Source organism: Cupressus sempervirens, chromosome 11 (assembly GCF_028749045.1).
Source record: "Cupressus sempervirens isolate cs-2001-9-10 chromosome 11, ASM2874904v1, whole genome shotgun sequence".
NCBI classification, from domain to species: domain Eukaryota; kingdom Viridiplantae; phylum Streptophyta; class Pinopsida; order Cupressales; family Cupressaceae; genus Cupressus; species Cupressus sempervirens.
Genome location: NC_143128.1, coordinates 165,346,771 through 165,373,046, shown reverse-complemented (window position 1 = coordinate 165,373,046; position 26,276 = coordinate 165,346,771).

The following is a 26,276-nucleotide window of genomic DNA, read 5'->3' as shown; positions in this document are numbered from 1 at the left end:
TGCAAAGGATTGAATAATTCTCAGGAATGTACATCAATTTTATCCATTATGTCTTCTATCTGTACATCCTCAGGCTCCTTACATAGTACACAAGGGGGAGATGATGGTGAAGATCCAAATAAAGGAGTTGATCTAGTTTCACGATGTGAGCTCAATGCAGTCACTAAGAAGAAGAGATCAAAACCCAAGGAGAAGACTCTAAAACCAATTCAACAGATGATAAATGAAGTTGCTGAGATGAATATTTTACCATCATTTGTAGATGAGTTGATTCAATCCATAGCATCTCCTACACACTCATTGTCTCCTAAAAGTGCAGAAGCAACTCAAGAGATGCTAGTTGTAGACAATGTGCATAACTTGGATTTATCATCTATAGTTCTATAGGTTCCTTTAATAATCAACCCATGTACTAGTATTTCATCATCCTGGTTACAAAAAAGTTTGGATAGAAAGTAGAAAAGGATGATTCAGTTGGAAACACCCAATCTAGATGTCATAGCTGATTTAATGCATAAAGGTGCAAAGATAAAGAAGTCTAGAATGGATTCCAGATTGGTTGTGCATCCTACCTCAAAAAATGTATTTGTTGACATTGTACAACCAATCATAGAGAAGGACATAAATGAGGCAAATGAATCTGATTTTAGCATCACTAAAGTGGATCTAGGCCAGACTACCCTTGAGGGAAGAGAACACAATTTCCAAGTGCCAGCCACTGTCCTAATGGAAAAATCAAGAAGAGATAAGCAATATAAGAATCAACTCAAGTGTCAAGTTTGAGCCCTTTCTTCATGCATCCGATTGATGGTGGACGATTCCTTTCTAGATCCTAGCTTGTCTATGGAAATTATAGGAGATCCCAAGAAGATGTTTGATGAAGAAACCATTCAAGACATAGGAGAATATCAAACTTATGGTAAGATGGTGAAAGCATGGGTAAAAAGCATTAAAGAATGAGCATCAAGCTTATTTCAGGAGGTTAAAGTTGCATTTCCAAAGCAGATCATATACAACAAAACATTCAAAAAAAGTTAATAACTTTCTATAGTTAAATCACTGAAATTAATCACCAGCAAAGAAGAAGAGCAAATTGACATATAGCTAGAAGATATCAAATGGAAAAATTATAGCATGAATCAACAATTGAGTGAAGGGGAGCAATTCCTAAACTCCTACAAGTTACAGAAAAGAAGGCCTTGGGGGATATACTGATGATCATTGAAGGTATTCCTATTAGTGAACACACTCAAAATCTAGATATATCTTCCATTTTGGAATGCATAGAGACAAAGATCAGCACTAAATTTGGTAGTAAACAAAATACAGATGCTAGTATTATGACAATATTGAGTAGTCTCTTAGGGACATTAGACTCCTGTACTGAAAACTTACCAGGTTATGTCATAGAGTTGGATGAAGTTCAAAAGAGACATGAGTTATGCAAGATGAAGATGCAGAGTTTAATCATCATTAAAAATAAGACGTTGCCTTAGGTCCTCAAATCATTTAGAGCATACATGGAAAACTTGACTCAGCTACTCATAACACCTACAGATCAAAGGGAAAGCTCAAGAAATATCAGTGATCATAGTTAAAAGTTAGAAGTACATATGTCTAAAGTTGTCTCAAGTTTTCATTTATGTATTTTGTAAAAAGGTCAACTTTAGAATTAACTTTGGTTTTGGTTAATGTCTTAACTTTGTCTAACTATAGTTAAGCACTAAAAGTTAGAGTTGGTTATGAATTGTCTTCAAAGTAGTTTGAACTATAACTTTTTGAGTAGTTATGAACCTAAAAGGTTAGTTATTCTAGAATAGCTCTAAATTCGTAAAACTCAATGTAATAAAAGACATTTTGGACTAGGAGATAGGGAACACTTATATTCTGATAAAAAAGAAATTTTTGGAAAGTATGTACAATTTTTTTTTTGTAACCAGTGATTTCATACGTTCTTAGTGCTAAAAATAAAAGAAAGTGCATTTGGTGTTCTCTTTCTAATGAATCTGAATTGTTGAAGTGTTGATTTATCATATGAGTATTTTCATGGTATGGTGTTAGTATTCGTGAGTTACTAAATTAGTAAGTTGTTAGTGATAGCTCTCAAGTGTAGTTCTTGATTGCTTTCATTAACAGTTTACATTGTTTTTTATGGAAACATTGAAGCTGTGTGGTGCATTCACTATCAATCATTTCCTTTTGATTTTTTGACTTCTATTCATCTTTATTTAAAAATAAACAAATTTTTCTTATGAGGGAGTTGCCCCTCTAAACATAGAGGAAGGCCGGATATCAAGGGCCTATCCAACTGTAGTGAATGGTTTGCCACATACACTCCATTGGGCCATTTCTACAATGACAAATATATTTACCAACACAAGTATATATTTAAGAAATCTTCTTTTTCTATTTTATTTAATCAATATCCTACTAATTATTAAAATATAATTTTATATAAAACACCTAAAATTTATCAAAAAAAAATCTTTAAAACACCATTTATATAGAGATAGTTTAATAAGAATGTTTATTTGATAAAGAATAATAAAAAATAAAATTAATGATATGTTTATTTCAAGACAATGATAAATGCTACACTTTCCAATGTTACAAGTAACCTTGCTATGATCCACTTCACGTATACAAATTTTAATTAAATTAGGTTGAACAAGATAAGATCTCTAGTTTTTAGAACCTCGATGCTTTAGGTTGCTTTTCTAGGTTTGTATCTTTGTTTTATGATAATAGATATTTTAAAATCAGGATATGAGAAGAAGTCAAGAAATTACAATGTATAAATTGATACAATTAGACCTGTTAGTAAATCACATTATTTATATCGTCCAAAATGGGTTGTCTCTATTGTTTCATTCTTTGTCATTATTTTGAATTGAATGTGAATATGTTACCGGTGCAATACCTCACTGATGAATTGATTACCATTTATATTCCCTTGATTATGATATTGGTTGATGCATAATAAAAAAATTGAACATTCACACAAAAGTGTAATATCTCAACATTAGCTTTCCTTAACTTTGTCATCCATTTTGCCACAAAATTTGCTAGGTATTTCCACTTCATGGAATCCAACATTTTTCTCTAGCCTACAATGACTCATCATCATTATTATTATGAGGTAAAAGTGATACATCATGTGATATTTGAGCATTATAATTAGCCGAGAAGAGTTAAGAATGATATATTACATAAGCCTATGTATTAGTTTACACAATTTTTTATTGGAGAGAACATGGAAGAGATAGTAATGATATATAATACAATGCACTTTCAACTCTCTTGACACCTTCTTCATGCAATTCAATGTCTAATAAATCAATGCTTGCATAAGGACTGGTGTCATTGTAGGACACCCTTAAACATCACACACTAAGGAGAAAATTAAGCTTTAAAAAAATAAGTCAACTTTGACTATTTAACACTTTTAGTCATAGAATGAAGCTTAGTGTGTGATGGTCATTGCACACCAGGTGCATTGCATTGTACACATAAGTTCCTCTTAGTTCACTATACAAGATGTTTGATATTGCAATGCCTGATGTATGGTTTTGATGCACCCTTTTGTCACAATAGAACTGATTGATCATTATGGGGATTTTCACATTCCACACCTCTCTTTGTAAATGACACACATCACACAAATCCCAATCCCCTTGCACAAATTGAGACCTAATAACCCTATAGTCTTTGTTCTTTTATGTCATTGAAAGATGTTTCTCACCTATTGATTCTTGTCCTACTTATATTCTTTTGTGTGATATATGGTGCCTTTACAACATGATCATCCACTTCCCATTTGTTGATATGTGGGAATGCAAATGAGAATTTACAAATTGTCTTAAAATCCTTTATTTCAAAATTTTTTTTCCTTTGATCACTTTCAGGATACTTTTTAGTTTTCCCATTCTCTCTCACTTAATATTTTGGTGTCATTTTCAGAACTCCTCTTGAGCTTAGTTTACCCATTTTCCAATCCCTTCTAGAAAATTTTTGTGCTATTGGCTTTTGAAAGGTAATGAGCATCAGCCATTATATTCAGAAATCAGTCCCTTTTATTTGAGCATAGAAAGATTACCCTCAAATATGTTGTCATCTTTACCAAAATTTGAACTTTTGATCTACTAGGCTGACAATTTTCCTAGTCTTCCCTTATAGCATAAGCTCTAACCTTTTTCTTTTAATTCCTACCTAATAGCCTATGACTCAAGAACTTACCTCTAAATATTTACCTAGAGACTAGAAATAATTACATATGTGTAGATGGGTTCAATTGTTGCTCTTCCAAACAAGCTGCCTAAAAATCCACTAATTAGAATCACCACTTCAGAAACTGTATTATCTTAGCTTCACGGTGATTGGATTTCACAAATTTTAGGTGATTTTTGATAGAAAACTTTTCCTTATTTAGTGGCATCATTCTTGCATTTAGTGATGCATGATTGTTGACAAATCTAAACATTTCGACCAATGTTTCTAAAGGAGTGAAGCCTATCGACTTAAAAATATGCTACCCTAAAATGGAAAATGCTTAAAGGTACCTATCTTGATTAATATAAAATTAAAGAAATAGTATGAATATAAAAGAAAGATTCACTTATGTATAGGATATTGAGGATTCTATTGTTTCTTCTAGATCTACATAATATATGCACTTTTCCATTAGACTTAAAATTTCTAAGATATTTCAACTTTTAGGAAAGAAAGAAATGAGAGAAGTATTGGTATATAACAAGGGATTTTGATAGAAATTTCCTATTGGAGGACCTTATCCTTAGCTTACAAATCTTCATTTTTATTTTCTCATCTTAGTTGAAATGGAACAATAGAACACATAGAGAAAATTAACAACAAGAAATCAATATATAAATAACACAAGAAAATGAAGTCTATGGTATGATAGAGGAAACACCATTTTTTAGTAGACCAATCTATATTTTATTACAGCATATATCTAGAAATAAAAATATTTTCTATTTATTGAAAGAAAGATTAAGCCTTAGCCTACAAAAAATTGAGTAGAACATATATAAAATATGCATTATTCGTGCATAGTCTACGGATTGGAGGTAAGTGGTGCAAAAATGATATAGAATCTAAACTAAAGTTAACTTGCAATGAACTAATTGAGAATATAATGCATGCAACAAAGGTTAGAATGCCTATTATTAAACATCAAGGTAGAATAAAAATAAACTCCAAAATTCACAAAAGAAAGCTTAAGTTGGAGTTTGCTACTCCATGCTAAATCAATTGATTAAGTATGTTCTATGATGAAACTAGAGTTAAGATTTCATGTTGAAACCTTCATACATGATTCTATCCCTAATTCAAAAACTAATCTTTAGCAACTACCTTTGTGAAGATATGACAAATTACCCAAACTTTTTCTTTTTGCATAGGACCACAAATATCTAAATGAATAAGTTGAAGTGGGTGATGATCCCTCCATGGATTGCCTTTTGGAAATGATTCTCTTGCATGCTTCCCTTTTGCACATCCTTGAAAAATATTTCAATACTCTTCTATTGAGATAATGAGTTTATATTGTATTATTTTATTTTATTATGTAATGTTGCACCTAGGAGCACCTAGATGAATGTACAACATGGAGAGATTCCCATGAGATATACTTGATGAGTTGTATTGTGACATTGTGATAATATTTGATGTAATTATTTAATACTGGGGAAAAATAATTAAATGTTCAATATTACATGTGGGGTCAATGGGTTAGGTAGCACATGGTTTATGTAATACCATTTTGTGTTTTTGTGGGACTTGCTATTATATAATCAATCACAAGGGTAGTTGTAGAGACAAGATAATGAGAAGGAAAAAAAAAAGACAAAAAGAAAGTGGAAAAAACAAGGATTGAAAGGTTAGCCAAGGGAGAATTTGTGAAGGTTGGAAGCATGATACATGGATTTCTTAGTTGTGGCTATGGATTTGAAGGCTTCCATGACTGCACCTAGGAGCACCTAGATGGAGGCGCAACATGTAGAGATTCCCATTAGATATACTTGATGAGTTGTATTGTAACATTGTGATAATATTTTATGTCATTATTTAATATTGGGAAAAAATAATTAAATGTCCAATATTAAATGTGGGGTTAATAGGTTAGGTAGCAAATGGTTTTAGTTCAAGGTTTATGTATTTCCACTTGGTGATTTTTTGGACTTGCTACTATATAAGTAGCCACAATGGTAGTTGTAAAGATAAAACAACATGAGAAAAAGGTAAAAAGGCAAGAGTTGAGAAAGAAAAGGCTTGAAAAGTTAGCCAAGGGAGCATGACATGGGATGTGTGGATTTGAATACTTGTTCACATGGATTTTTCAATTGTGGTTATGGCTTTGAATGCTTTCATGGTTGTATTGCAATGGTGTTTTGTTGGATAATACATGGGATGGATGCTTTTGGAGGATGGAATTTTTCCTCAATGAAGGTTTCAAATGGTACATATTGTGTCACATTTTTGTGAGTATGTTGTTTATTCTCTTGCATGTGGATTTTAATTATAAATTTATATTTTAGATCTATTATGGGTTATGTGTTATGTGGAAATGGTTATATTTTTTGGTTGTAAGTTTCCTTACAAGTGGTATCAGAGCTATGCTTATGTTGTTGTAACTCTAGATTAAATCCATGGGAATACATGAGAGGATAAAAGAAAGGGCAAGATATATGTGTTTTGTAGGTTGTTTATTGTAGAACTAATAATTTTGGATTTGTTGTTATAATGGGATGTTGGAAAATTTTGGGCATATAAAATTATAGGTCAAAACTTTTTTTTAGATGTTTCATTTAAATGAGGGTTTCAAGGGGCGATTTCAAAAATGACCTCTTGGGAAAAAAAAAACCTCACCATTGGATCTGGGTCAATATTTCCATTAATTTTGATATAAATATGCCCTAGTTTGGTCATGTTGAGAGAAAAATACAAAGGTTTCTAGTTTCAGCCCATAATGGGCATCAAATTTAATTTTGTCAAAATTTTTGTCAAAAAAAAAATTACAACAAAAATAGTAAAAAAATTATCTTGGTAAAATGAGCATAACTTTCTCAAAGGATGTTGGATTGTTGACTTCTTATTGTCATTAGAAAGATAATTTAGAGAACTACAACTTGGTGTAGGTTTAATTTTTGATTTGACACTTTGTCAGGTTTTAAGTGTTTAAAAGTTAGATGTTGTTAATTTTGAGCATATATTTAAGCATAAATATAGATTTGGATTTTAGACATTGAATAGTTTTGATAAATCTCTTGGAGAGCTTGAAATATTGGTTTAGATTTGGTGTAGGTTTGATATGATTTATTTTGTGATATATTGATTTGAATGGTTTATGATATTTATTGACTCTGGTAATATTGTGAGTTTATGACATTGTATATTATGGAGATTTGAGATTTAATGTTACTGTATACTTCAGATTAGTCTCATTATAATATGGTTAGCAGTAGTTGGTTTGGATATGTATCATGACTTATTGGGTGTACAAGTTGTGCAATGTTGTAAGTGGTCTATACTTATAGATTGTATTTATGGTTTGGGTATGAGTCATCTTGGATGATTGATTTTTTATTACTGATGCATATTCATATTTGCGGCTTGTATTTGCATTTTCTATGCCTCATTTAACATGATTCACTATTTTCTTCTTCACATAGAAGGGATGAGATGTTTTTACTAGGTGCAATCATGGTGGAGGATTATGGTTGAATATTTTATGTTGATAGGTTGGACACATTGAGAAATACTTGCTTAGTTCATGGATGTGATCATGGTGCCATGGATTTTGGCATGAGATGATTGGATATACAATTACATCCTTGATTTTCATTGGTTTGGATTCCTAATTTGGTTGTGGTAGTATATATCTTATTTGGTTAATGGTTATTTGGTTTCTTTTGAAGAGCTCATAATGTGTACTTTAAGTTCTTTGATGGTTTGATGCATCATTTGATTATCATGGTTAGAGGATGGTTTTTCATCATGATGCCATAGATAGATTAGATACATGGTTTAGTGGGAGCTTGTGATAGTGATGAGGTGGCAGTGCAAGATTAGTTCTTAGTTTGGTTTATATCTTATTGGTTTGCAGATATTAGTTTCATTTGGTATTAAAACTTTGGTTGTGTGAGTATAGACCTAGGGGATCTTCAAATAGGAGATTAAATTTATAATTCCATGGGTGACTCAATACCATGATTGAGAGAGAGATTTTGGCATTGATATATTTATTAAGTATTTAGAGATGTTGGAGGTTTGTCTTAGATCCTATTACTATAGAAGCATCTTTGACATTTTCTTGGTGTACTAATTATCTCCATGGTGTGTAAAAATGGTTGGATCTTGTGGACTCATGGGGTTCTTGGTTATCTTCATGGTGTGTGGAGATGGTTGCTTGTGGTATTTGGAGATGGTTTTCTCCATGGTGTGTGGAGATGGTTGCATCTTGAGGACTCATGGGGTTCTTGGTAAAGATGTGGCTTATGCTTTCATTTAACATGTTATCCTTTATGTTAGGATGATTTCATTATTATGTCATGGTATACTCTTGATTCACATTTAGAATATTGGTATTTTATGGTGTGTTCATATGGAGCATGTTATCTCTTTAGTTGAGATGGTTAGATAATGTTGTCATGTTTATGTTCCTAAGGCTATGATTGGAATTTTGACATTGATCTTGGTTTTAGTTTCCTTACTATTGAGTACATTGATCATTTGTTGGATACTTCATGATATTGCTATGTTTCATTTGGAGTTGTCATGGTTGATTGGTTGCAAGTGCTCTTAGATACTTAGAGATAGTGGTGGTGATGATTTCTCTTGGATTAGAGAAGTATTTTTTAGAGCAATTGATGGTTTCAATAGGAAGACTTAGGGACATTCACCTAATATGGAATTTAGAGGAGATTTTTGTTGGATTGTTCTTGGTTAGAGACTTGGATATCTTGGCGATCATTCTCATTCCCCACTCTTTGTCTAAGCAACAGTTTACTACTTGAGAGGAACAACCTATTGTTTCTCTTAGATGAATTATATTTGGGCTTGTATTTCATAGATATGGATTTGACCTATGGCACATGTATTAGTCTTGGAGGGTTTATTTGAGAGATGCTTTAGCATTGATATATATGTCACAAGTATTTCTCTTGAGGCTTTTGATTTCAAGGTATAGAATAAATATGTTGATGATGTGAGATTCACTTGGTATACCTTCAAAGGTATGGATAGTTGGATGGGTTGGCACTCAGTATGGGTGCTATTTCAACTATGCCTATTTGACAAATACAGATAGATGAGATTACCTTTGGTTTAGATGTTTGTGCTTGGCATTTCAGTTGATATAGACTTTTATGATTCTTATGTGATAGGTTGGGTGGCTTTCACTTTGGATTTCTTCTATGTATGTCTAGTGGCAGCAACATAATAGGAGGTGGCTTCATTTATGTACAAAAGTTTGGATACTTTGATTTTGTCGCAGGTAGTAGGATGTAACACATGGTGTATTTTGATCTATGATGGTGGATGTGCTAGGAGGGATTATTTCCTTGTTCATCTATGTGGCTATGGATTGACCCTATGCAATGTATACAACAAGTGGGGGATTGTTAAGATAGTTGTAGACATTGCATAATATTTTTATATTTTTATATTTTATTTTTTTATGTAATGTTACACCTAGGATCACCTAAATAGATGTTCAAGATGGAGAGATTCCCATGGGATATACTTGATGATTTGTACTGTAACATTTTGATAATATTTGATGTAATTACTTAATAGTGGAGAAAACAAATTAAATCACCAACATTAAATGTGGGGTCAATGGGTTAGTTAGCACATGGTTTTAGTACATGGTTTATGTAATGGGAGAATGCACCAAGTTGTGGTGCCAAAAAGATGACACCTACTTTATTTTTCAAAATTTCCTATAGCACACATGCACTATAGCATTCATGCACTATGTAGATTCACATAGCACATGTGTGCTATAGCCCACATGCACTATGTGAAATCACATAAAATCCTAGCAGCCTACAATTCATTCCATTTTTAGTCATTTCTTTTGTTGGTTTTTTCTCATTTCTTTTTTTGGTTTTTTCTTATCTTCTCACAACAACACACACATTTTGTAGAAGGTGAAAATTTTGTTCTCTGTCATCTTCAAAAAATTTCCTCATCATGAGAGATCAAGATCAGATTTATCAATTATGTCTTCTAACCTTTTTTTTTTTGCATTGTTTTGTATATTTTAGCATTGTTTTAAATGGTTTTTCTAGTTTTTCTTTAAGTTTGTTTAGTTTTAAAAAATGCAATCAGTTTCTTATAATGAATTGTGAATAACCAACCACCAAACACTACACTACCAAGTGATTGAAATCCCTAGCCTAGTCAACAAAATCCTTAACAAAATCAAAATGGAAATCCTCATGAGTAAGAGAAAGATCCTTGATGACCTCCACCGATTGCAAGACCTGGTTCTGGAACCCAAGACAATATAATGAATAAAATAGAAAGAGAGAAAACAAATTAGAAGCAATCAATGGCATACGGGCAAACTAATCCTATGACAGAATCATTAGCATCCTCCCTTGAGCCCATTGTGAGCTAGGTAGCTTCTATTTGTTGTCAGCTAGATATTCGGCATGTTAATTAGAGACAAGAATATAAATAAGTTATTATGCCAAAAAAAATCCTATGAAGATTTAAAAAACTACAACATAATGGAAGATAACCTAAGTGAAATGTTTAAAAATCCAAGAGAAGAAGACATGGTTAGAACTAAAACTAAAAGGTTCCCCATCCACTAGTGTATCTATGATAATATTGTAAATAACTTTTGTGATGGCTGGTGGATGGTCTTTGATGCCCCTCCCTACAATAATCATGAGGTTCCAATATATTTCTTAAGGAAATTGTATTGTGAATTTTTCCTCAGGGAGATTCTTAATTATTTTGACATGTTAAATTCTCATGGTAGAGGTGGGGTTCATCATTTAAGAGGTTGGGGGCACATGATAACCCTAATGTAGTTAGGCCACATGTTATCAAACCACAAGGTGAGCATGTCATTATTTATTCAGCTGTGAAGGAACATGTAGAGACCAATACACTAGGTGATATCGATTATTTGACATAGGCCATCGTTCATCATGTAAGTCCATTAGTTGAGGAAGAGTCTTCTTTGCATTGCATTCACATGTGCATGTCATTTGGATCCTTATGCACATTTGGAAGTCATGTTCAAGACACTATGGATTATGGGCTAGTTACTGACATGACTTCTTGAGTGAGAAAAATTAGCATTGACACTTAGGTAAATATTTACAATTATAATGAATTAGTTTGATTACATTTTGTATTTATAATGAATGACTAATAAATTAGCATGTCTTGACATTGTTCTAGCATAAGAGTGTTGATGGCCCTAGTATAGATTCCTTGGCCCCATTTTATACCCTATCGATTAGTCAGCAAGTATGTATCGATTTAATCATTTCAATTGATACATCTATTTATTAAGTAATCATATGAAAGAATTGAAAAATTTTTTAATCCATGTGCATTAGTTCTCTAACAAACCATCAACAATCATAATGGACTCTAAGCCTAGGAATGATACAAGCTTCATAGATGTACATTTTTTTCATGTTAATTTAATTCATTTGATTATGCTATATTATTAAAAAAAAAATTTTAATAATTTAAACGATTTTCAGCTTTTGATGTCAAAGACTCCTCATCTTCACCAATCCATTGATCATGGAGTAGTTGTCACGATGGCTAGTTCAAAGCCATTGACTGAGGTATGAAAGAGTTTTCATAGTTTTAGTTATTATTTATTATAGTTTGTATTGAAATTTCAAATGGTATTCATAAGTACAATTGAGTGATTTTATTAATTGAATTTTTATAGGGCCTTGTTACTCCCAATCATGTGTGAGCCTCTGAGGTGGATGTACAAAGTGACTATTTGATGGTAGTACAAGAATAATTACTTTTGTGTGTACATATATTTTATTTCAATGTATAATAATTATTGATTCATGTATACTTTGTTTGTATTAGCTCCAATTAGAGATTAGCCTAAACGAGAGGATAGGAAAGCATGTGAGGAAGATGCATCATCCCCATCATCTCCCTCCAAGTGATGACTAAAGAGCTCTAGGGATTTTTTTACTTCCAGGTGATGAATTTTTCTTCTACTAACCTACACCTGTTATAGGCTAGGAAGGAGGAGGCTATAGAAACCAAAGACATAGATGCTATTGGGTCATTGCACATTCCACTTGTGGAGAACCTAACGAACTAGAACAAGGAGAGTTATCTCCTACTTATATGCTTTCTTTTTGTTTATTGTTTATGAGAGCTACTTTCTTCTTGGCGCAAGGGGCTTACTTTGATGTTTACAAGACTTGTAATATGTATAATTATGACAATATCATTGTTATTAGTTGTTTTAAGTTTAAGTACATAAACATTTTAGTTTAGGGTTTTTTGATATTAAGGAAGGGGGTTGGTTGATCATATAGTAATGCTTTCAGTTGATTGTCAACCTTGGTTTTTCTTTTTTTGGGTTAGGCCAAATTTTGGCTTCTCTTTAATATCAAAAGCTTAGCTTGAAATTTAGCCACAAGTTTCTATCTTTGGAGATTGCACAATGTTAAAACTTGAGAATATGAGTCTTTGAGAAGGCATGAAATTTTTCCCTACGCAAGTATAGTTCAATGTACAGCTACAATATTTTATACAACACTTTTGTGAATTAATTTTTCAAATTGAAAACTCAATCATTAGTCAATGACAAAATATTTAAATAAGCATCTTCAAAATTAGAACATACTTGTAATTACATTATATCATGCCCATAATATAAAATTAATGTAAATTTTGTGGTCCTCTATGTTAGAAAAAAAGTTTAGTTTAATTTCATTAATTAAATTACCTTTTCTCCCTTCTTAAGATTTTTTTATGTGATTTTTGGATTCATATTTAACAATTAATTAGTAATTATTAAATGTCTTTTACCTTTTAGAAGTTTACCTTATTAGAGAATTTCAACACCCTGTTAAAAATGTGCCTTGTTAAAGGACTTTAACTAACAATTAACTAAGCACCTTATTAGAGGATTTCAATATGGTCACCTATTAGAATGTCTTAACATTGATCGTGCAGTTAGCACTTGATTGTTTGCTGGCAGATCACCTCTAAAATGATGTTTTCTCGATACTTTTTGATCAGATATCTCTTTATTGTATGTCATGTTCTTTCCGCTATTCTCCTTTAACTGATTGTGTAATGTAGTCTCAGATCATAACTCTTTAGCCACCATGAATGTTTTGTTTGTGCATGAAAATTACTCTCTTTACTCCTTCAACATTTGTAGAAAGTTTAAGATTCGTCCTCCTTAAGAAGACTTTGGTAAATTAGGGTTAGGTATGAATCTATGGTTGTGATTCATCCATTTTGCCACTAAATCCTTCCCATTTCTTGATTGGTTGCATGTAATGCATTGGGAATACAACTTAAGATTCATTCTTATCTCCAAAATATCATAATTCAATCATCAAGTCAGCTCAAAAATGGTTTAGATAGTTGTTTGTGCCTTTAAAAATAATTATGTCAAAAGTGTTTAACTTAGCATCTGATGTCTCTAATGCCTAGCATACACTAATCTTTCTGCTATGACTCGACATATGTATTATTCAATGTCCACTATTTACTCAACTCCTAAATCACCTGACATACATTATTTTCTTGACACTTGAGTGACTCGACACATGAGTGGCTCGACACTCACTATGAACTTGGCATGTTCTATAATATACATGTTGTGCTCGACATGTACTACTTTCTTGGCATGAAGAAAGTATATAACTTAAGTGTGTGGACACTCATTAGTCAAAACCAATATAAGATCAACAATCTCTCCCTTTGACATGAGTCAAAAATACTTGAGTTTAGATTAATATCCTTATCCTTATGAGCATAACATATCTTGAACTCAACTTATGTACAAAACTTCAAAATTTCAAAATTTTATAACAAATTGTATACCTCAAAAGTTGATAACTCCCCCTAAGTTGATAGGTTTGTTTTTTATCCTAAATTTTGTACTCTTGTTGAGTAAATATGCCTCAACTAAAACTCTTTGACTTCATGATTTATTTTGTGCTTGCTCCCCCTTAGCTTAATCTATTTTTTGTCTGTTCCTTTTCTTATTCTCATCTTTATTACTCTAATTTTTCTTATGCTCCCCATTTGTCTCATTCTCCCCCTTTTTTTTACTCTTCCCCCTTTTTGAAACTTATGTCAATGTGTTATACACTTATAGTGTGTTTTTCCAAGAGAGACTTATGGACATCTAGGATTATCTTAAGAGTGACATCCCAATTCTCACATGAAAAATACAAAGACGTTATTTAGATAGCAAGCTTGGTAACAATGTGGACTAGAGCATCTAATGTTGAAATATTTAGGTATTCCTTCATGAGAGTTTCAACATAACCTAGTTCCTTATGCAAAATTTCCATATGGGGGGTGAGTGTGGTCTGGATGCTAATCAATTTGGCCCTTATATTGGCCTCATTTTGCTATGAATATAGTTAACTAACTCTACATTTGTAACAATTTTTTGAAGTGCTTTTCACTTTGAGTTTGTGTCATATGTAATTTTTCACTTGATGAAGTAATCTAACTTTCTAGACTCAAAATGTGACTTATGGTTTCATGTGTGAAGAGTGTTGAATTGCACAATTTTTTTTACAATGAGAAGATATTCTAAAGTACCTACTTCACACTTTCTACTATAGTTTCCAATGCAACTTGTGTTAGTGCTATGTCATCTTATATCTTTTACTTTCCTCTAAAATTTCTTTTCTGATGTTTCTTATAATTTAACATTTGTATCTAGGTCTACATCACTAACCTTCTCCACTATGTTTGTCAATTTTTCAATTAGTGGCTTGGTCTCATCTAGAGTTGGTAGAATAAATGCATCTAAAAAGATGTCTTTGATATCTTGTAGTGACTTCTTCTTCTTGTGTTCCCTTCTAATAATTTATTGATGCTTCTTCCTTGCTAGGGCTTGTTGTAGAATTCCTATTTGTTCTATAGTAATTGTATCATATTCATACTTGGATAAAAAAATCTCTTCATTAAGGCTCACATCTCCATATAGTATCTATTCTTCTACCTTTGATGAGCTTGGACTCGACACTGAGATCTACAATGGTGTTGTATCTATGCTTGGCTTCTAAAGAGTGTTAGTGGAAGGAGTGCTAGATACTAATAGGGTTACCAGGGCTTGAATAGCTACTTGCATTTTGGCTATGGTGTCACCTATATCTCTTAAAGCTTTTCTTTGAATTCCATAATGACTTTTGATGCACCTTGATCTTGTGTTGTAGGTGTAGATAAGTCTATCTGACCTATTCCACTCTGTTCTCTTGTAGTGTCTTAGGTATTCACTATATCCTTTTCAATTATATCAACCTTTTTAGATGTATCTTTTGGTGTTATGTGCAAAGGTTTTATATGAGTGACTTGAGGGGGCATGGTAGGTGATTCTCGTGCATTAACCTCTTCCCTGGTTGTTTCAATCACTAACTTTTGCAGTTCATCCACACTCACCAATTCAGGATTATCACAAAGTTTTGCTTGTAGTGTGGACTAATCAAGTATCTTCTTAAGATCTTCCTCTGTAAGGGGATTGATGATATGAGTTGTGACATTAGAAACATCCTTATTAGTGATTGTTTTAGTATTCTCATTTGTTACATGTTGAGGACTGACACTATGCAATTGTGTATCTTGTACACTCTATTCTTCTTGCTGCTTTGGCTCAACTATTACAATGTCATATATGTTTATTTCTCTTCCTCCCTCAATAGTGTCATCATTATTATCATCTTCTTCATCATCTTTCACTTCAATGGGTTCTTGTTCACCTTCCTTGACTGTAGTAAACCCATAAGTGAGTTTCCACATCTATGTGGACTTCTTAACAACATCTTCAATATTATTTTGTAATATGATAAAGTCACTATATTTAGGTGTAAACGTAACTACATATTTCTTCATAGCCTTAGCAATATGTGCCTTACTGTGTTCAAGCATCACTTTTGCAAGAGATGTCTCTCTCATTTGTCTCTCCAAGTTCAAACAATAGTGCAATTTCTACTCAAATCTATCATATAAGTTTTTGGGCATTGAGTTGGCAATCTCTAGTGGGGTAGTCTTGAACTTTTCCATCATGGCATATATAGCCTCTTCCACTTGATTTTTCTCCACTTTACCAAGATTATCAAAATTTATATGAGAAAATCCTAATAAATTTGCACTATTTTTCACATTTTCACATAAATTTTCAAGATCTAATAGAGGATTGTGATTCACCACTTTAAATTTGTTGTTGTCATCTGATTCTATCTTCTCCTCATCTGATTTAGCTTGTGCAACATGTTTCCTTCTTGGTCTTTTCTGCACTTGACCTCCTTGCTCTATTGGTTTTGTCTTCTCTTTAGCCTTTTGTGCAGTTGCACATGTACTAGCACTTGTAGTAGGTGCAACTAGTTTGGTTTGACTTGGCTTGGCTAACTTTTTGGCTTTTTTCACTAGTTGTACCTTAGCATTTCTCTTCTTTTGTTATGTGGGAGTAGGTACTTACTTGACTTCTTCTTCCTTGACACCTTCAATAACTTTAGTCTCCTATTCTACCTGATCTTCTCCCATTCCTTGTGTTAAAGCTAGTGGTGCTTGGTTTTGAGAATCTTCTTCCTCCTGCTCAGGACCCTCTCCAAATTTGGCTTTCAACTTCTTCACCAATATATCTTTCTTCTTTGCAACAGAGGTTGTCTTTAATTCCATGGTAATTTTGGACATACCGAACTCATAGTTTCAAAATACCTTATCAATTTTATCAACCTATTTTGTTAGTAAGGTTGTTATAGCTGTAGAGGCCTCATCCACATTTATTTCATATCCAAGTGGCCTCAACCATCTCACCCTTTGTGTAGCATCTTGGACAAATGTATAGTCAGCATACACTAGAAAAAAATAGCATCATAATGCTTTTCTACTAGAGATATTGGTATTCTCAATCTCTTCTTCATTGACTACTTGAAGTCCTCAAAATAGCTTGCCATCACAAATTTAAAGTTTTCTCCCAATTGTTCAATGTATTCACCAATCTGTACTGCCACTAAACTATTGGTTTTCCATTCAACTATTTTGAATGTAGGAAAAGTTTTTTGAACATAAAAGAATATGCATATCAATATAGAACCAAATTTACATTGTGCACTCTTTGTCTTTCTTATGGGTCCTAGGTTCTCAAACAACTATTGTAGCTATAGCTCTGCTAGATCATATCTGTGATATTTCTTAATAATTTTGTAACTGATATCAACTACTATATAGGGCACACTATTCAATCTACTAGATTGATAGAACTTATGTTCAAAATAACCCTTACAAAAAACTCTATCAATGGATCAATATTTGTGTCAATTTTCATGCTTCTCTTGTTCCATAAAACTCTAGTGTTATTCTCAATTACCTCTTTTGAGTCATTTATCAATTTCTTATGTCGATCGAGGGTTGGGTAACTAGTAACCCTATGGATTATCTAACCATAATGAACTATCATGTATTATGCTAAGCACTATCCTAATTCATTCTATCTTAAACACATTTGGGAAGTCTAGGGCTCATGTTTAACCCTTTATTTTCAATAGTTTTGAATTCTTTTTTCAACACATCATTCTCACATAATCTATTGTATGCTTCCCTAACCTCCATATGACCAATACTTCCTATTTTTCTGTTGTAGCATTTTCTAACATCTTGCACCATTAAAACATTTGATGGTATGATGGGTAATGCATTGGAGGGGTTTTTCTTGTAAGTAATGTTTGGTATGGCCTTGAATATAGGTTGCTTAACTTCATTACTAACCAACTAAACTCTTAAAACCTCCTTACCCTCTACATTATTTGCACTAGATGGCATTTGTGTGAAACTAGGGTTTACAAAAATAAAAATAGTATAGCTCAGCTCTTGACAAATACCTTGTAAGATATGATAAAATGATGTAGAATCATTGCTCAAATATTCTGCAATCACTTTGACTAAGTTTTTGGTTGCCACTTTCTCTCCTTGCTCTTTCTCGATTTGAAAATAATGAAAAATGAGTCAAAAATTGATCAAATAGCCTTTGAAGCTCTGCAATTAATGTTGAGTTCTTACATAGCTATAAGCTCAGCCTAAACCAATTTCAGGTTTACTCAACATCCATTGAAATTCCATTCACTTGGCATCCATTATGAGCTCGACATCAACTAGCAAGTTTATTATCTTAACATTCTCTAGAACTTTACTTGACAATCATAGGACATATTTCTTGCTCAGTAATAACATTAAAAACTTAAAGATTTATCTTGAATTTCTACCAACATATTGCATCTTTTTTCATGCTAATGTAATATTTTCAATACTAAATCCTTTGGAACTGATGTATGGTATAACCTTATGAATATTAGTCCCACATACCTCTTGATTGCTTGGTTTGATGAGGTTTGATCACCTAACCCATTGGGTGAAGTAATCTCTTTAACATTTGATGTGCTAGAACCATCATTTTTCTTCCATGTCTTGTTCATTTCATTTCTGAAATTTTCAACATCTACCTTGCCTTTTCCTTTATCAAACTCACAACTTGGTGCCTTTGACTTTTTTGGACAATGTCTACTAATGTGGCTAGTCTTCAAAAAACTAAAACATATGGCTTGACTCAACCACCTTTTGTAGTCACCTCTAAAATGTGTTCTAATACAATTCTTAGTAACATGTCCATACTCTTCACAATAATGTCAACTATATCTTGTATTATAATCCCAAATATAAGAGTTACCATTGTTCATTACCTTTGATTACCTATTTTATGACCACATGGGTTTGGATCTGCATTCAAAAGCTCTATGTCCATACTTATGATAGTTGTAGCAACATCCTTCAAATCTTTGTGTGTGCATGGTCATGGTTGTACATTCATGTGCCTAATGACCTTGTTTGTTGCACTTATGCTAGTGAACCATACTCTTATGATTCACATTCTAATTTTTAGTCTTGCTCTTACACACATTAGCAGTATGTCCTTTCTTACCATAATTATGACAAGTATGTTTGGAGTTCTTACCTTTGTTGTTCCTTTGTTTAGCACTTTTGGATAATTCTCCTTCTTTAGTACTTGTGTATCCCAGTCTGGATGTATCATTGTTAGATCCAAGGGATCTAATCAATTTCTCTAATTATTTGATGGCTCCACTTGGTTTTCTGAAACTTTTAGCAAATTTCTTTTACCTCTTTAGGTCACTTTGCAATTACTCATCTTGCAACTTCAATGTTATCTCAATGTCCTTGGAATTCAGTTCATAGTTCACATTCATCATTTGACATAGAGTATCAAGTTGCATGTTGGAAATCTTGGTTAACACTATTGGCTTCTATTCTAGTCTATTGGCCAAAATTCTTTTGTCTTCTTCAATCATGGCTTTGTCTTCAATAGCTTTCTTCTTCTATTTAGTTACCTCACATAGCAGTATGGCTTATGTTTCTTGCTCTAACTTGAGATTTCTAATTTCTTTGCTTGAGCTCTGTTCTTTTCCATTAGATCTACAAAACTACATCAAATTCATTTGAGTCTCTATATACAAATATCTTAGTAGTGTCCATCTCTCTATATTTGTGTCATTCTCCATAGTAGAAATTTCCTTCCTTCTCTTCAAAGATTTCTTTAGGTCTTCTCTTGCTTAAGTTAGTTGATGTAGAATGAGATGTATTTCAATCTTTTGACTCTCAATAATCTTTCCCAACTTGTAGAATTCCATTTCAAGATCTTTCCTCAAAGTTTCAAAGCTTCTCTTTTAGAGAACAATTCTCTAATACAATTTTTTGGAATTACAATAGGAAAGGTAAACTTCTAGGGGGATGTGAATCAATAGTTTAAACTTGGACCCATAAAAATTTCACCATACATCCATCTCATAAATTCAATAAGTAAACTAAAATACCATGTAAAGCATGTATATCTAAAATATGTAAACATATAAGCATTCACAAACATACATGACACTATATATAATTACCCAGAAACCTTCCAATGAGAATGTAAAATTAGGGTAGGAATGACACCCACAAATCTTCACTAATACAGTAATAAATTGTATCCAATGAAGGTAACAATGTTTTGATGATGAAACATGATCTACCCTATGAAAGGTCTACCTTCTTAAAGGCTTACAAATATTGTTAGGTCTCACCCTATTAGAGGATTTCAACACCCCATTAGAAGTGTGTCTTGCTAAAGGAATTAAATTTATAATTATGTAAGAACCTTGTTAGAGGATTTCAATATAGCCTGTTAGGATTACTCTGTTAAGAAATTTTGACTAAAATCACCTATTAGAATATCTCAGCATTGATCCTACAGTTACCACTTTATTTTTTGATAATAGATCACCTCTAAACTGATGTTTTCTTGTTTCTTCTTGAACAAATGTCTATTTTCTGTATGCTATCTTCTTTCCTCTATTCTCGTTTAACTAATTTTTCAATGTAGTCTCAGATCATAACTCCTTATCCATTGTGAGTTCTCTATTTGCACATGCAAACTACTCTCTTTTCTCCTTCAACATTCATAAAAAGTTTAAGGTTTTTCCTCCTTAAGAAGACTTTGGTGACTTAGGGTTATGTATGAATCTATTGTTGTGATTCATCCATTTTACTGCTAAATCCTTCCCATTTTCTAATTGGCTACATGTAATGCATTGGTAATCCAACTTGATATTTGTCCTTATCTCCAAAATATCATAATTCAATCATTAAGTTGGCTGAAAAATGGTTTACATAGTTATTTGTGCCTTTACAAACAATTATGTCAAAACTATCCCACTCAACATCTAAAGTCTCTAATGCTTGGTATACACAGATCTTTCTATTGTGACTCGACATATGTATTGCTCAGCATCGACTATTTACTTAGCTCCTAAATCACTCAACATACACTATCTTCTCAGCACTTGAGTGACTCAACTTATGAGTGGCTCAACACTCACTTTGAACTCAACAACTTCTATAATGTACATATTGTGCTTGACATGTACTACTTGTTTCACATGAACTAAGTAAATAGCTTAAGTGTGTGGACACTCATTAGTCAAAAATAATCTAAGATCAACAATTTTTAGAGAAAACCGTTGTCTCCTCTTCTCTTTTTCTTCTCTTTGATAGGTTTTGTACATGTAGGTATTTGAGGGTTTCATGGATTTGATTTTCATATTTCCTCAAATCCTTTACGGTATTAGAGCTTCATATCTTCATGACCCTAACCTGTTCATGATGGTTTTGGAATTGGTTTTCATATCTGAGCTTTTAGAGGATTTTTTTATTGGATTTGGGGGGTAACCATTTTTTGAGGCACTTTGAGCAAAACCATTTCCATATAAAATACATCCAATTTGGACACTGTAGAAATTTGAGGCAAAATTTATTTTTTGCAGCCAAGCCATTTTGGCTTGGGCATGCAAATTAGTGCAACAATTATTTTTTGATTTTTTATCAAGAAAATTAAGAGGCATTTTTTTCCTAAAGGGTAAGTGGCCCCACATGCCTAGTATCCCACTGCTCACCTTGAACATCATATTCTCATTGGAGTTTGGTGGTAATTTGCACCTACTTCTAAGTATGTGGGATGTTTTGGTTTTTGTATGGATATTTTATTTTCATCAAATATGTATGGTGTGGTTTTTTGGGAGAATGCTCAAGATTTCAACACCAATTTGCACTTCTAGAGCTCAGTCATGGCTACTCTACAGGAGGTGTCTGAAGCATATCTTGTTAGATTGTTTGAAGAGACAAATCTATGTGCTATCTCCACCAATATGCAATTTTGAATGGAGGAGAAGATACTATCCATTGATAGATATGCAAAAAAATTTGCTAACCTTTGATTGCTACAATATTCATGACTTGGAGATTGGAGGTCTTTAGTTTTAGGGCCTTGCATTTAGAGAAAGACTCACAATCTTCACATTTGTTAGGGCATATTGGCCAATGTCACACCATTAGCATAAGTTGTGCTACATGCCTTGTTGTCTCCTTTGATGTTGCACCATATTTTTGGCAGCTACTACTTCTGTCCTCATGTTGTTAGCCTACGTCTTCTTCATCTACCAACCAGTTTGGAGGACTATAGGAATTTTGTAGGCCTATAATTTTTGGCACAAATTATGGGGCTATCCTCTCTCTCAGCATAGTTCAAGGATGATCTCTCATTGTAAACAAGAATTGAGAATTAAGATTTATTCATTGTTGATAATAGGAATCTATCTTTTTGCTCATCAAGAATGTCTCATCTATGGATCTAGCAATTTCAACCTCCATAGCTTTTGCTTCTCTCTTTCTATTAAAGGTATTTACATGTAGGTGATTCTTGGGAGTTGTGGGGTTGATATTTCATCAACTTTAACATGGTATCAAAGCCAAATCTAGTGTAGCTTGTTCGGTATTTGGAGAAAATGAGAACATGGGTTTGATAGTACAAATCTAGATTTTTTTAAGTTTTATTTTTGTGAAAATGGGGGGTCACTAATTTTTGGAGAAGTTTGAGGCCAAATAGACCTCGGGAATGGATTCAAAAGGCATCGAAACCCCTGTTTCCATATAAAGTTCATTCATCTTGGATAACGTTGATCCAAGAGGCAAAATTGTTTTGCCCAATAGGGTCATATGATCTCTACACACACTCTAGTACGAGATTTTTTTTTATAAAAAAAATCATAATTGTGAGTTTTTGACCCATTGTGGTCAACTAGCCATAGTGGCTCTAGTCTGCCTCTGTAGCTTTGGGTGGCATTTTTTTAAAGGTTTTTTTTTAAGTGAAAAAATGTGATGCATTTCTAAGGGCATGTTGGTTTCTTCACAATATCTTGAACATATAGATTTTTTTTTCTTATCCAAAAGAATCACTAGAAAGCTACTTGCAAGATGAATACAATAGCATAGGAGTTTTCTACATTTGATGTAGTTTGGTTGCCTATTTTGAAAGTCAAAGCTTGGTGTTCTATTTTTCAATCTAGAGGGCATATCCTGAGCATCCCTACTCCATTTTTCAAAAAAAAAAAAATTTGGAAAGTTGGCTTAGTAGTCTTTTAAAAAATGCTAGTTTTTGATTCCAGATTTTGCTCCATTCTCTTTCTATCATGTTTTTTATTTATTGCACTATGGTGGATATCTTGGGTGTTTTAGTTCTAGGGATTATTTTCATCGCATGGAATATCTTCTTTGGGTTGTATTGTCTATTGTTTCATCTCTTTTCTATTTTTTTGTCATTTTTTATATCATTTGTAAGCATGTTTATGAAAATGCACTACGATAAAGTGCCACTCCTTGCACTTTTAGGATCTTTTTCTTCATTGTGACTTATTTTACTCACACTACATTATCAAGTGCAATGGGGGGATAGTTGTGTTCCTTTTAGTGACCTCTTCCTTTATCAAGTGAGTGTCCCTTCCATGACATTATCTCAATGATTTGTTGATGACATGTGCCTTTATAGGTGTCTCTACCTCTTCCTCACTCTAGATGTTCTTAGTTCTTTCTATTTTGTAGTAGTTATTGGCCCACTTTCTTAGTTTCCTATAACCTTACCATTATCTGCATTAGGGGAATTCTTCTTTTGTTTCTCATGCTTCCTTGGTTTGATTGATCAACTCTTTAGGCTATGGTGTTTCATGCCATTTATATTTTTGAGTTCAACTATTTTCCTTTTTTTGCCTCCTGATTTGATGTAGATTACAAACTTCTCTACCAAGTCAATCTCTATTTCAAAAGAGGTTCTTCAAATTAGTAATTCCCTTTTGACAAAGTTTGTGACTTCTTCATGCTTCCTTGATTTTTCTTCATGATTTCTCTTTGTTCCTATTTTTGGGAACATTCCTCTAATTTGAAGCTTCTACAATACTTCACTAGGTTTTCAACTATCTCTTTTTGGAGTAAATTTCTTTTGTACTGGGTTTTCTCTATTTGACCATTTCATAGAGATCTAGTTGTGATTGGGTACCTCATTAGGCCTTGTTGCCCAGACCCAAGTTTTCTTTTAGCATTACATTGTAGTTTCCTTGCTCTTTCTACATCATTTGTAACTGCATTATTACTCATCTTAAAGGGGATGTTAGAGAAAAAGGTTAATTTAATTTTAGTAATTTAATAAGCTTTTCTCCCTTCTTAAGATTTCTCTATATGCGCTTTTTGCATTCATATTTAATAATTAATTAGTAATTATTAAATGGCTTTTACCTTTTAGGTTACCCTTTCAGATTTCAATCTCCTTTTGTAAGGATTGATCATTTGTAATAATCTAATATCTTTTCTTTATCTAAGAATGCAATTTGCATATTTTTAGAGAAAACTCTTCCCTTCTCTTGCCTTTTTCTTCTCTATGATATTTTTCTACATGCAAGTATTCGAGGGCTTTATGGATTTGATCTGCATATTTTCTCAATTCCTTCATTTTAATGTTAGATTTAGTGGATATATTCTTTATATATAGTTTAATTTATTTTCTATATTATAATTTTATGATTTATTTTTGAGGATTTTTTTAAAAATGAAATATTTATCTTCATAAAAATTAAAATATGTTTATTTATTATGTATTTTAAATATTTAGTAAGTTGAATAAAAATAAGTTTAGTCAATTTCTTAATAATCTTGTTGATTTAAATTCTCAAAACATATAACAATTGCTTCAAAACATATGACATAAGTTGAATTGAAAATTTATATTTCTTACAAAAAATATCCTATAGGAAAATTGTTTTCTGTAAACAAAACTATAATAATATTATAAAAATATGTTTAATAAATTTCAATGTCGATTTTAATTATGTTTTATAAAGTATGAATTATCTTATATATATTTTAAAAATATGTATAAGAAGCATATTTCAAACATAAGTAAAATAAAATAAAATCCTATATATAAAAAATATCCTTTAAAATTATTCTATGTAAATTATAATTGGTTCAAATTAAAAATTATTGGTAAATAAATTTATAACAATATTATAAAAAAACTAATTCCAATGTTAGTTGCAGTTATGTTTCATAAAGTATGAAGTATCTTATTTATAGTTCAAAAATGTGTTAGAGTATTAAAGTATTTTCTTAAATTAATTAAATTATATTGATTTAATTATTAGGTCACTTATGATCTTTAAGTTACTTAAGCTAAACTTTAGGCATATAATGATTAATTATTTCCATCCAACCTAGGTTTTAACTCTTAGAGTTTTAATATCCTTTATAAGGATAATCTCTATTTGTAATTATCAATTCATTCACTTTTTATAATAGTAATTTCTCTTTTTGGATATCAAGAATGACTCATCTATGGATCTGGGAATTCCAACCTCCATAGGTTTTTATATATATATAAATTGTGTTGGTTCTATTGTTTTCTTGGTTCGATGGAGTGAGCTACATATTCAGTATTTGATACCTATATACGATGCAATTGTAGTGGTTGGATACCTATGTACTTGGGTGAGATGGATAATTTACCATATAGACATTCTTTCATTCCTATTTGTGGAGTCCATGAAGATACCTTGCATCTTTGATTTATCAACTTTTCAAACTTAGTTTTTTCTACTTGGTCATCTTCTATATAGTAAAGGTTCTCCAAATCAAAGGTTTGGTAGTGTTTACAGCTTCATGCTACAATGGTATTTTTCATGATCATCTTTTGTTCCTATCTTCTAGGAAATTTCCTAGTTTGAAGGCTTCTTCAGTTCACTAGTTTTTTTTCAGCATTATTTCTATCTCTTTTTGGTGTAATGTTTTTCCTATGTGATTTTCTCTATTTCTCCTCTTTTTAAAGATTTGGTTGTACTAGGGTACCATGTTAGGCTTTGTTGTAGGGACCCAATTTTACTTTTAGTAGTACTTTCTAGCTTTTTAGTTACTCCCTAACTTTATCTTTAGTGGGGGTGTTAGAGTAATAAAGTATTTTCTTATTAATTAAATCATATTGATTTAATTATTAAGTCACTTATTATCTCTAGTTTACTTAAGGTAAAGTTTAGGCATATAATAATTAACTCCTTTATTAATTATTATCATGCAACCTAAGTTTTATCTTTTAGGGTTTGGATCTCCTTTATAAGAATTAATCTCTTTGT